This window comes from Papio anubis, chromosome 1, assembly GCF_008728515.1.
Source record: "Papio anubis isolate 15944 chromosome 1, Panubis1.0, whole genome shotgun sequence".
NCBI classification, from domain to species: Eukaryota; Metazoa; Chordata; class Mammalia; order Primates; family Cercopithecidae; genus Papio; species Papio anubis.
The window spans coordinates 127,104,430-127,116,186 of NC_044976.1; positions in this window are offsets into that span (position 1 = coordinate 127,104,430).

Here is an 11,757-nt window from a genome sequence, read left to right on the forward strand (position 1 = left end):
TCCATCTTGGAAAGGACCTGCTCCTTTCCCGGGCCCACTCGCCTCGGGCCCTGCCAGGGGAGGGTGGGTGGAGACAAAGGCGCCAAGAGGAGTTCACTGAGCCTTGCAGAGAAATGGAGGCACAACCTGCACTCCAGGGAGCCCCCAAACTGGGCAGGCCGAGGCCAGGATGTGTGCCTGTGAGAGGCCTATGAACCCACCTGATGCCAGCACGCGGGGTGGGCCGGGTGGCGAGTGCGAAGGCCGGGTGGCGAGTGCGAAGGCTCTGGAGAGAGCGTGGGTGGGCGCCCGCAGGGGCAGCCCTGCTCTCCAGCAGCTCACAGTTCAAGTGCTCTCTGGAGTCCCCCTTTGCCTGCTGCCCTGCAAACGAGGCTGTGGAGTGTGGTTCCTCCTGCAGGGGTTTCACCGTGGTTAGGGCCATCTCAGCGAGACAGGGAGGCGCTTTCTGTAAGAAGGTAGAAGACACCTCTGACCAGAATGTTTCCCTCAGTTACCGGGCACCACCATGCGCCAGGCCAGGGGGTACTGTCATAAACAAAAGGCAGTCTCTTCCTGGGAACTGCCCCATCACCTCAGACTGCATGACGTCTGTCCCTGAATGTCTCCCTCACCCCTTTATGTGGCATCCCACCTCACACTGCCTGCAATGAACTGTCTGTTTATCTATTCACCACAACGGGGCCGTGCTCTGCGCGAGGACAGCGGCTGTGTGTCCTCGAGGGCAGTGGAAGCCCACTCTGGCTTTGGGGATGAAGCCTTTCCTGCCCCTGTCTCCGGGCCACCCTCCATCCACTCCCCTGCTTTGCTGTCCCCTGCCTGACCTCCAGCCTCGGGCTACCAGAGCAGGAGGGGTGGCAAGGAGCCCTCTGGTCCAGTTTGCCCCACTTGGACCCTGTTGGGGCAGGAGAGCCTGCTTGCTCTCAGCTGGGACTCCAGGAGGTAAGATGTGATCTGCCAGGCAGGGTGGGCCCTGGGGGCCTTTCCAGGAGCTGTCTGCTGCCTAGGCTTCCCCTCTAGCCCAGCCTGACCTCTGCACCCTCTTCTGCCATCCACTTACACCCCAAGAAGTGATCCACAGCAGCCCAGGAGAGCTTGGGAAGGAACCTCCCCCACACACCTGCTTCCCCCCATTCTTCTCCACCCCAACTTCAATGTCTTGACTTTTTCCTACAGCTTTTGAAGGAAGAATCCACCAAGACTTTAGTCTCCCCCAACCCAGGGAATAAGAAGAGAAAAAAAGTCCTGAAAACAAAACCCCGACAACAACCTTAAAGTAGGAGAGATTGGTTGGAAGGCTTTTAATCCCTTAATCCCTCTCAGATGGGCCTTGAGACGCTAATGATTTTCCTAATTATTCCCTCCGATTTTCCCATCGCTCTGTAAGGACCTTCAAGAGGAGCGAAATTCCGAGTGAGCGGGTGTGGGATGAATGGCAGGCCCACCTCCCCCACATCGGGCCCAGAGTCCAGGCGGCTGGAGAGGTGGGGGAAGGGCCAAGAGTGCCCCCAGCTGGGCGCTTGGGCTTCTCTGCCACTGACACCCGTGTGCAGGGTGGGCCTGGGACAATGGGGCGGTCGGGGGCTGCCTGAGAGGGCCAGGTGTGGGGCTGGGGTCCCCTCAGTGTGAATGGCCCATTATCCTGCCTTGAGGATGGGAGTTGAGGGTCTCTTTGTGTCCCCCAGGAAAGGCCTCTCTGGCGATAATCACCCTGGGAGGGAGGTGGAGGTGGTGAGGAGGATCTTTAAAGGGGGCCAAACCTCCCCAGAGAACAGTTGGCCATTCAGGCCTCCAGCCCCTCTCTTGTCTCCAGCAGCCTGGGATTCAGTGGCCCATCTCTGGGGGGTGGGGCGAGGGCTAGGCCAACACACATGACCAAGCTTGGGCTCAGACCCCCTCCCCATCAGTGTGGCCTGCCCGACTGAGCCCAGGGGTGGCTTCTCCAGGAAACCACCCCAGCCTCCCTCTCAACCCCCACCTAACATTGGGTACCCTGGGGCTTTGTCTCATTTCCCCTGAGACACTGAGTTCCTCTGGGGGCCAGACCTGCCTGGGAGCAGACAGTGACCTTTGACCCAGCCATGTCCTCTTTAATGAAACACGGGGATTCTCATTCCACTCCTACAAATTCCCGATGGGATGAAGGCATTAGCCCCGTTTCACAGATGACAAACTGAGCACTTAGCAGACTTGTCTAAGGTTGCACATCCAGTTAGGGACAAATTAAATTAGAGCTGGATCCTTCTTTTTTGTTTGTTTGTTTGTTTGTTTTTTGAAAGCCCTGATACTGTACCAGGTACAAGGCTTTTGTACATGCTGTGCCTCTGACCGAAATGCTTACCTCCCAAACAACCCGAGGGCCGATTCTGCGCCTCCCTTGGTCTTTGCTTGAATCACATCCTTCATGGGAGGAGATGTCTGGGATTTGCTTCAAAATTACACGGGAAGTGGGGGAAAAGGAGGTGGGAGTGCAGATGAAACAAGATTGGCAGATGTTGAAGCTAGACGAGGGATGGGGGGCTCATTATACTATTCTGTTTATTTTATATCTATTTTTAAATTTCCACAAGAAAAAGTGGAACAAAACCTGGTTTTCCCTAAGCACCTTATTTTATTTTATTTTTGAGGCAGAGTCTCACTGTCACATAGGCTGTAGTGCAGTGGTGCCATCTCGGCTCGCTGCAGCCTCTGCCTCCTGCATTCAAGCGACTCTTGTGCCTCAGCCTCTTGAGTAGCTGGGATTACAGGTGCCCACCACCATGTCCAGCTGATTTTTGTATTTTTACAAAAAATTTTCATCATGTTTTACCATGTTGGCCACGCTGGAGGTGCCTTACTTTAAATTGCAATTCACCATCCCCATCCCAGCCTTGCCTTGTACCCTTTCCTTGTTTTTCTCCAGATCATTTATTACGGTCTGGCACTCTGTAAGTATTTTACCTATTTGTTTTGATTCTTGCCAGTGGGCTACACTAGGTTAAAGGTAATGAGGTCAGAGGTCTTGGGGTTCATTTGTGCAGGCCGGTTGGCCAGTGCCCCAGCAAGAAGAGCAGCACCTGGCTGGGATGCCCTCAATCCTGTGAGTGAAAGCCTGGGTGATGCGGTGTCCAGAGGCTCTTGGCCCAGTTGCCAAGGAAAGGGATGGCCTGTCAGCTGTGTTTTGGGCCTGTGGGATCCTTTGGCACCTGCAGCCACAGCCGGAGGGTTATTTCCCAGCACTCCCAGCCTGGGATAAGCCCCTAAGTGTCCCATTATGTACCATTCACTCTGACTTTGTCGGCCCCATCCACAGCCACTGCGTCTTTTTGTCAGAGGGTCCTGGGAGGGCGAAGGGCTATTTCCACAAGGCCTCTTTATTCCCAGCTGGAGTAGTAATGAGAAGTCCCTTCCCCATACTAGTACATCTTGCCGGGTCCCTCCCATTTAATAACTATAATGAAGGCCACCATTTATGAGTCCTCTCCTACACCAAACACTTTACATACATTATCTCATTTAATTCCCCTGACAGCTCTGGGAAATAGCTACTATTTATATCCCCATTTTTCAGATGAGAAAGCTAAAATTGAGAGACTACAGTTTCTTTCTCTTCGGCTCAGCTGCACAGGCAAGGGAAGGGCAGGGATGCAACGATGTACCAGTAGGGACAACTGAGGTTCGGAGAGGGGACGTGGCCTGGGGAAGAGCACACTGCAGATTAGCAACGGGGCAGCAAGATCCCCTTCACTGTGTGCAGGGAAGGGCAAGCGGAAGCCCTGTTCTCCTGGTGATGTCTCGCTCCTGTTCCCCAGCTGCAGTAGGGGAGTAGCCATCACAGTCCCACCCCTCACGGGCAGGTGCTTCAGTGACTTGCTCAATGTGCACACAACTAGTGAGAATCCAGGTGCTCTGTTCACGATACCAACTGGGGGATGGCAGATGGGAAGCGAATCATCCTGAGAGGCTCCTGAAGGATGAGGGTAAGTGTGGGCCACCATGAATGGGCCCAGATGGCCCAGCAGGAGGCAGGGGTAGAGTGATGAAAGGGGAAGACCAAGAGAAGGGACTGAAATGCCACTGGTTCCTCTCTCTCTCTCTCTCTTTTTATTTTTTTGAGATGGAGTTTTGCTCTTGTTGCCCAGGCTGGAGTGCGGTGGCGTTGTCTAGGCTCACTGCAACCTCCACCTTCTGGGTTCAAGCGATTCTCCTGCCTCAGCCTCCTGAGTAGCTGGGATTACCAGCGCCTGGTTAATTTTTGTATTTTTAGTAGAGACAGGGTTTCACCATGTTGGCCAGGCTGGTCTTGAACTCCTGACCTCAGGTGATTCGCCCACCTCGGCCTCTCAAAGTGTTGGGATAACAGGCATGAGCCACTGTGCCCAGCCAGAGGTTCTCTTATGCTCTGGCCTTTGGGGTTAAACACTGTCCTTCCAGGCTAAAAAAAAAAAAAAAAAAAAAAGTAATAATATTTTAAATTAAATTTGTTTCACTTTTAAGGTGCAGTGGCTGGGCGCGGTGGCTCACGCCTGTGACAGAGCAACAGAGCGAGACCCCATCTCAAACAACAACAACAACAACAACAAAACAATAACAACAACAATACCAAAACTTTTAAGGTGCAAAAGAGTATACTATACAGTAGGAGGCCTGCTGTCCGCTGCGTCTCTGCACCCATTTCCCATCCCAGAGACAGCCCACGCACCTGGTTCCTGGTTGTTCTCCCAGAGCTACCGTCTCAGGCCTTTTGTTTATAAAGGTGAATGCCCACCCCTCACAAGGCCATTCATTTGTTTGTCCTGAAAAAGTAGTGAGCACCCTCTCAGCCTGGCTCTGGGTTGCCAGACATAACTGACCCTCAACTCTGAGGGGAGCCCAGGGATGGAGGGGAAAGGAAGACCCCAGAGTATCGCCATGTGGGTGGAAGTTCACTGGTGACAGTGAGCAGCAGGGATGGCTTCCCAAGGAGAGGGAACAGCATGTGCAAAGCCTCAGTGGTGTGACACCACTGTGCATCCAGGTTCACAGGGTGCTTTCTGTATGTATGTATGTATGTATTTATTTATTTATTGTGACAGAGTCTTGCTCTGTTGTCCAGGCTGAAGTGCAGTGGCCAGATCAACTCACCGTACCCTCTGCCCCTGGGCTCAAGCGATCCTCCCACCTCAGCCTCCTGAGCAGCTGGGATTACAGCCCTAAGCCACCATGCCTGGCTAATTTTTTTTTGTTTGGTTTTTGAGATGGAGTCTTGCTCTGTCACCCAGGCTGGAGTGCAGTGGTGCGATCTCGGTTCGCTGCAAGCTCCACCTCCTGGGTTCACGCCATTCTCCCGCCTCAGTCTCGCAAATAGCTGGGACTACAGGCGCCCCCACACCACGCCCAGCTAATTTTTTTGTATTTTTAGTAGAGATGGGGTTTCACCGTGTTAGCCAGGATGGTCTTGATCTCCTGGCCTTGTGATCTATCCGCCTCGGCCTCCCAAAGTGCTGGGATTATAGGCCTGAGCCACCGCGCCCGGCCCATGCCTGGCTAATTTTTAAAACTTTTTTTTGTAGAGATAGGGTTTCTCCATGTTGCCCAGGCTGGTCTTGAACTCCTGGGCCCCAGTGATCCTCCTGCCTCAGACTCTCAAAGTGCTGAGATTACAAGCGTGAGCCACCACACCCGGGCCCACGGGTGCTTTTTGCACGAGAGGCAAAAGAGCAGCCTGCACAAACTGGGTGAGTCTGGACTCCCATAGCCAGAGGTCTTTGGGCTGCAAGCTGCACACTCTTGACCTCCAGCCTGTAGACTCTCAGAGTCTAGAGAGGGTTTCACCATCTGACCCATCCCACGAAGAAGGAAGGGACTGAAAAGGGCCACCCCTGGTCTTTGGGGACCCTTGACATCTACTTAGTTGGGGGAGCGTATCTCCTCCTCAGTCTTTTTTTTTTTTTTTTTTTTTTTGAGATGGAGTCTTGCTCTTGACCCCTAGGCTGGAGTGCAATGGCGTGATCTTGGCTCACAGCAACCTCCGCCTTCTGGGTTTAAGCAATTCTCCTGCCTCAGCCTCCTGAGTAGCTGGGATTACAGGTGCCTGTCACCATGCTCAGCTGATTTTTGTATTTTCGGTAGAGACAGGGTTTCACCATGTTGGCCAGGCTGGTCTCGAACTCTTGACCTCAGGTGATCCGCCTGCCTTGGCCTCCCAAAGTGCTGGGATTACAGGTGTGAGCCACTGCGCCCAGCCCTTCTCAGACTTTACTGTATGGTTGTGAGGGTTAAGTCAGTTTGTCAAGTGCTCAGTACAGTGCCTGACACAGACTACATTTTCAGTTGTACTCTGTGTGGGATATAATAAATTCCTCTTCAAAGGTTTTAGCCTGTTAACTTCCTTTAAAATTCAAGAGGGAGAAAATTGTTAAGTATAATGAGTTCTGAGTCCCTCTCCAAAGAATCAACGTATCAGTATGTTCAGCTCCCCTTTTCTTTGTTCTCCATTTTACTTATTTATATTTATTTATTTATTTGAGACGGAGTTTTGCTCTTGTTGCCCAGGCTGGAGTGCAATGGCTCCATCTCGGCTCACCGCAATCTCTGCCTCCTGGGTTCAAGCAATTCTCCTGCCTCAGCCTCCCGAGTAGCTGGGATTACAGGCATGCGCCACTACACCCGGCTAATTTTGTATATTTAATAGAGACGGGGTTTCTCCACGTTGATCAGGCTGGTCTGGAACTCCCGATCTCAGGTGATCCTCCCACCTTGGCCTCCCAAAGTGCTGGGATTACAGGCGTGAGCCACTGCACCCGGCCTTGTTCTCCATTTTAAAATTTAACTTCCTCATTCTTTATGTCTTCTTGCCTCTACTCTCAGTAAACAACTCCCTCCTAGCCGCTATCACCTGCTCTGTCCTTAGTCATCTTTAGTCACCTGTTCTGTAACCGTCCTTCCCACCAAAACTACTCACCCCACCACTCCAGCTCGTACCCTCGCTCTCTTTAAAATAGCCAATCAGAATTAGTTTAGACTATGCGGCCCAACCCTAGCCAATAGGGAAAAGATATAGCAGTAGGGACTAGCTGCATTAGGAATAAGACCCCCTTCTCCTCCCTTGTCTGGCGTGCTCTCGTCATTGCTCCATCCGCGAGACGCACCCTGCTATAGAAGTAAATTGCCTTGTTGAGAGAACATTTGCCTGAGTGCTATTTTCACTTTGTGGCACCGAGCATTTACTTCCAACATCTGCTATAATTATTCCAAGGACACCTCTCTTTCCCGTACCATCCCCTGTCTCAGTGTCCTCTCTCTGTGGGGATCTAAGCACCCTCTTTGCTCACTCCCGGCTCCCAGAAGCCTTCTCCAGGCCTCCCATGACTCCGTTAGGCTGCAGGCTTCATCTTGGTTTTCTAGGGAAGGCGTTAAGGGAAGGACCGGCCAGAGCATGTGAGCACGTGTGCTGAGCGCTCAAAGTGAAGAAAAAGACTTCCCCTCCTGGCCCTTCAGCTCCGCCTCTTCTCTTCCACCTCCCTTAAAAAAACGCCCGACTCATTACAGAGCCCCAGCAGCCAGGCCCCGGCGGAAGCCCTGGTGAAGCAGCAATTAGATCATTAGCACCGGCCCCAACCCACCTGCTTGGAGCCCCTCAAACACCATTTAATAATAATCCCTTAATCTCCCTCAGATGGTGGGGCTGGCTCTAGGGCTTTTGCCCTACACAGCCCCTTTCCTTCTCTCTCTTTCTCCAATTGAGGGGTTCTCTTGGTAGAGAGCCCCTTTCCCAGCTAAAGGCCTCTCTGTCCCAGGAGGAGCAAGATCTGTTGCTCTGTCTCTTTCTCCACGGGCAGTGGCCCCAGATATCCGTGCTGGTCTACCTGGAGGCTCCCCTGCAGGCAGAGCTGAAATTCTCGCAGTGTGCCTCCTGGCCTGGGGACAATTGCTGAGATGCCTGAAGACTCTTTGTCTTCCCCCTTGGTCTCCTCTTCTCCTGGTTTCTTTGTGTTATCTGGGAAGCATCTCCCACTGGCCCTTTTACAATGACTTCTATTTCCCTGTCAGCCCACTCGGGCCACCCTGTCTGGGCCAGTGGACTCTTTGGCATCTCCTTCCAGGAGCCACCAGGTTCTGTCACAGGTGGAATTGAGGCCAGAGCCTTGGCAGAATGTCTCCTGGTGACAGCCCTATTTTGACCTCCAGCTGACCTCAGGAGGGCTCAGCCTTTCCCTCCCACCACCCCCCCAGGCTCGCTCAGGACCCTGGCACCCTCAGCCACATAGGGGCTGGCAGAACATGGGGTCGGTCTGTATCCCTGGAGCTTCGAGCAGGGCAGAGGCAGGGGGAGGGACAAGATGACCCAGCATGTGGCCCTGTCTGAAGCTGAGCCTGGATGAACCTCTTTCCTGGGAAAGTTCTGTCACTAATTGACTTGCAAATGCCTTGTTTGTCCCCAGATTCATAATTAGTGCTAAGTATTTCTACGGCCCCATCCTGGAGGGGCTTTTTTTGGGGGCAGCCTGTTCCTCTCCCCTTCTCTGAGGTTGGCTGGTCTAGGGGTGGGCAGAGCCGGGCACCGGTGCCCAGCTGCCGTCCAGCGTTCCCACGGCTCTGGTGCCAGCGTGTGAAAGGCGAGGTGCGGGGGGCGCGGGGGCTGGGGCTCCCCGCCATCCTTCAGCCGGGACCACGGCCAAACCCCGAGGCTCCAGGAAACGACAGAGCTGGGGAGCGGGCTGTGGCAGCGGGTGGGGGCTGGCTGGCACCCCCAGGAAGGAGAGCCCAGCCGGTGCCGGGGGCTGGCATCAGCCGAGCCTCCGGCACGATGAATGGGCCAACAAGGGGCCTCTCTTCCCCACAGCTTCTCCACAAAGGCCTTGGCTGCGCCACTGGATGTGTCAGGGGCCACCCGAGGAAGAGGAGAGGCTGTTCTCAGAGACCCCTCCACCTCTGGCCTCTGCACTCCTAGGAAGGGGCTGGGGGCCCAGGGGCTAGAGTTTAGGCCTAGCTTCTACTTGGACCTGCTGAGTGAGGGGGCAACTGGTTTAACCTCTCTGGGTCTCAGTTTCCCCCACTGGATCATCCCTGGCATCTTTCCCAGCCAGGATGGTCTCCTCTTGGTTGCAGCCCACCCAAGTTCCCCCAGTAGCCTTCTCTGGCACTGCACTGGCAATTCTCAGCCCTCTGCAGGCCCTACCTTGGCTGAGACCCAACTGGACCTCCCCTCAGGGTATATCAGGCCCCTGTTCAAGGCATGGCTCTCCAACCCCTAGTGCCCCTCCTCTCCCCTCAGGTAGGAAGAGCTGTTCAGTGTCTGCCAGGAAGCAGTGGGAAGGGTCTAAGCTGTGGCTGCCTGCCATAGAGTCAGACAGGCCAGGGCCTTGCCACTTGCAAACTGTGTGATGTGGGTGAGACTCTCCGCTTCTCTAGGCCTCCTCTGCAAAAGGCCTCACAAGGTTATCGCTGGGATCCGGTGAGACTGAGTGGAAGGCGTTCTGTGCGGGACTCAGCAGGGAGTGGCTGCTCAGTCGCCGCTCCTTTCCTCTTCTTCCCCAGCCTCCCTCTCAAAGCTTTCTGTGAGTTTGCCTGTGTTTTCCTGTGGCTGAGATGTCCTTTCGTGGTCCACCCCCATCTTTTTTACCTGGCTCTCTCACAGCCTCTCTATATTCCCTATTTCATCTCCAGTTCCTTTCCCAGAACTAGCCATTTTTTTTGGTAAGTCCTTCCTGAAGTCTAACCTTCTATTGCAGGTTGTCTCTCCGTGGGCCTGGACTCTTCCCAGGCTGCCCTGCAGCTGGAGCCCAGAGCGAAGGGGAGGAGGTGGGCTCTATGGTAACCCTGAGAAGAGAATGCCCTCTCTCCTCATCTGCATACAGACGGGCTCATTTGCATACAGACAGGCCTCATCTGCATATGCTCAGTGGGACTCTGAGAGCACATTCCAAAGTGTCCTGCCTGGGTCCTCCCACCCCAGTCCTGACATCTCTGTCCAGGGAGGGGCCCTTCCCCGCCCCTTCTGCCCCTGTCTGGGTCTGGGTCATTCTGTTTCCAAAAGGCAGCCCACCCTCTGGGGCCCTCTCCTGCTTGCTTTTCTTTCCTGTGCTCAGAGGAGTCCTTTCCACCCACCTCCTCCTGCCTGCCCCAGCTCCCCCACTGGGAGCCTCCCCTCCAAGCCAGAGGCCAGGAGAGGAGACAGAGGGCTGGCCACAGTGGCTGGCTGCCTCTCCCTGCTTAGGCCCCCCAACACTATGGTAAGGGAACCATGAAGACTGATGCTCAGGTTGTGGGGTACAAACAAAAGCGGGGGTGGGGCGGGCAGACCTGAGAAGCTGCTTTCATATGGATCGGATCGACCCCAAGCCAGATCCTGCCTCCATTCACCCCACCTCCCCAGGGCCACAGTGGGTCCTGGCAAGGCTAGGAGGTGGGAGGGCCCCGAAATGAGGGCTGGAACCTCAGAAGCACTGATGAGCTCCCAGGCATGGTGAGACTGAGCTCAGCCCCTTAGATACGCCAGACGGTGATGCAAAGGAAACTGCCTCCTCCTCCCAGCAGCATCCTCAGTCTCAGTCAGCCCTCCAAGTCCCAGTTCTAGGGCTCCTGGACATATAGGTCAGGGGGAGCCTGGGATTCTTCTCCTGATAGGCCCCCACCATGCTGAGGACCCTGGACATAGCCCTTCTCTTCTCTGGCCTCAGTTTCCTCTATAAAATGAGGAACTGGGCTAAACCAGGTGGCTCATTATGTTGGCCCTCCTCCTGCAAATAGTGCCCAGGCGCCTGGCCAGCATGCTGCATGCAATTTTAGTATTTGCAAGCATCCCCTGAGGTCCAGATTGACCTCGGGCTAGAAGTCCTGGTCTAGAAGAGCTAAAAAGGCTGCAGTCAGTGTTTAAATGGAAAGGAGGAATTTATACACATGTGCTTGGGTGTCTATGGAGTAGCCCGAGAAGGACATAGGTACCAGTTGTTGCCTCTTGGGAGAGGAGATGGGTGGCTGGGGACACGGGTAGGAAGGAGATGTAATTTCCCTTTTGTGCTGTTAGAATTGTGTCATGTGTGTTATCTTAAGCTTTTTCATTTAGACAATTTCCAGGATTCATAGTTCCATGGAGGGATTATGGAAGGGAGGGAGGATTTTCTGGAAGGTGATGGAGAGCTTAAATGGTGCTGCCAGTCTGGGCTCTGCTAACATCATCCAGCAAGGCTCTTTAGAGACGAGAAGGGGCCTGTCTTTTAGGGGAGCATGTTGGATACAGATGTGTTATGGAGAAAATGGGGTCAAGAGCACAGTCCTAGTTTTTTGCTATGACTTTTCTGCCCCCTCAAGTTCCCCCTCAGGCCTTGTTATTGTTGGGAAGTCCTACCTGCTGTCTAATCTGAATCCCTCTTAATAATCATATTCATAACTAGCCGGGCGAGGTGGCGGGCGCCTGTAGTCCCAGCTACTCGGGAGGCTGAGGCAGGAGAATGGCGTGAACCCGGGAGGCGGAGCTTGTAGTGAGCTGAGATCCGGCCACTGCACTCCAGCCTGGGCGACAGAGCGAGACTCCGTCTCAAAAAAAAACAAAAACAAAAATAATCATATTCATTCCCTTATGTTTCCTCTGAGGGTGGACAGAGAAGAAGCAGGAATGGAAGACCCTTTTGGGGGAGGGGTGCTCCCTTTATGTGGTCTGTTCAAACCCAGGAGGACATTTAAGAGAGTCCTTTTGTGGAGGAGACAGAAGGCCACCCAGTAACCTCCTACACAGGCACTGTGGGGGAGCGTCACGACCCTCTCCCATTCTCTTGGTCCCTAGTATGGCACCTAGGTGCT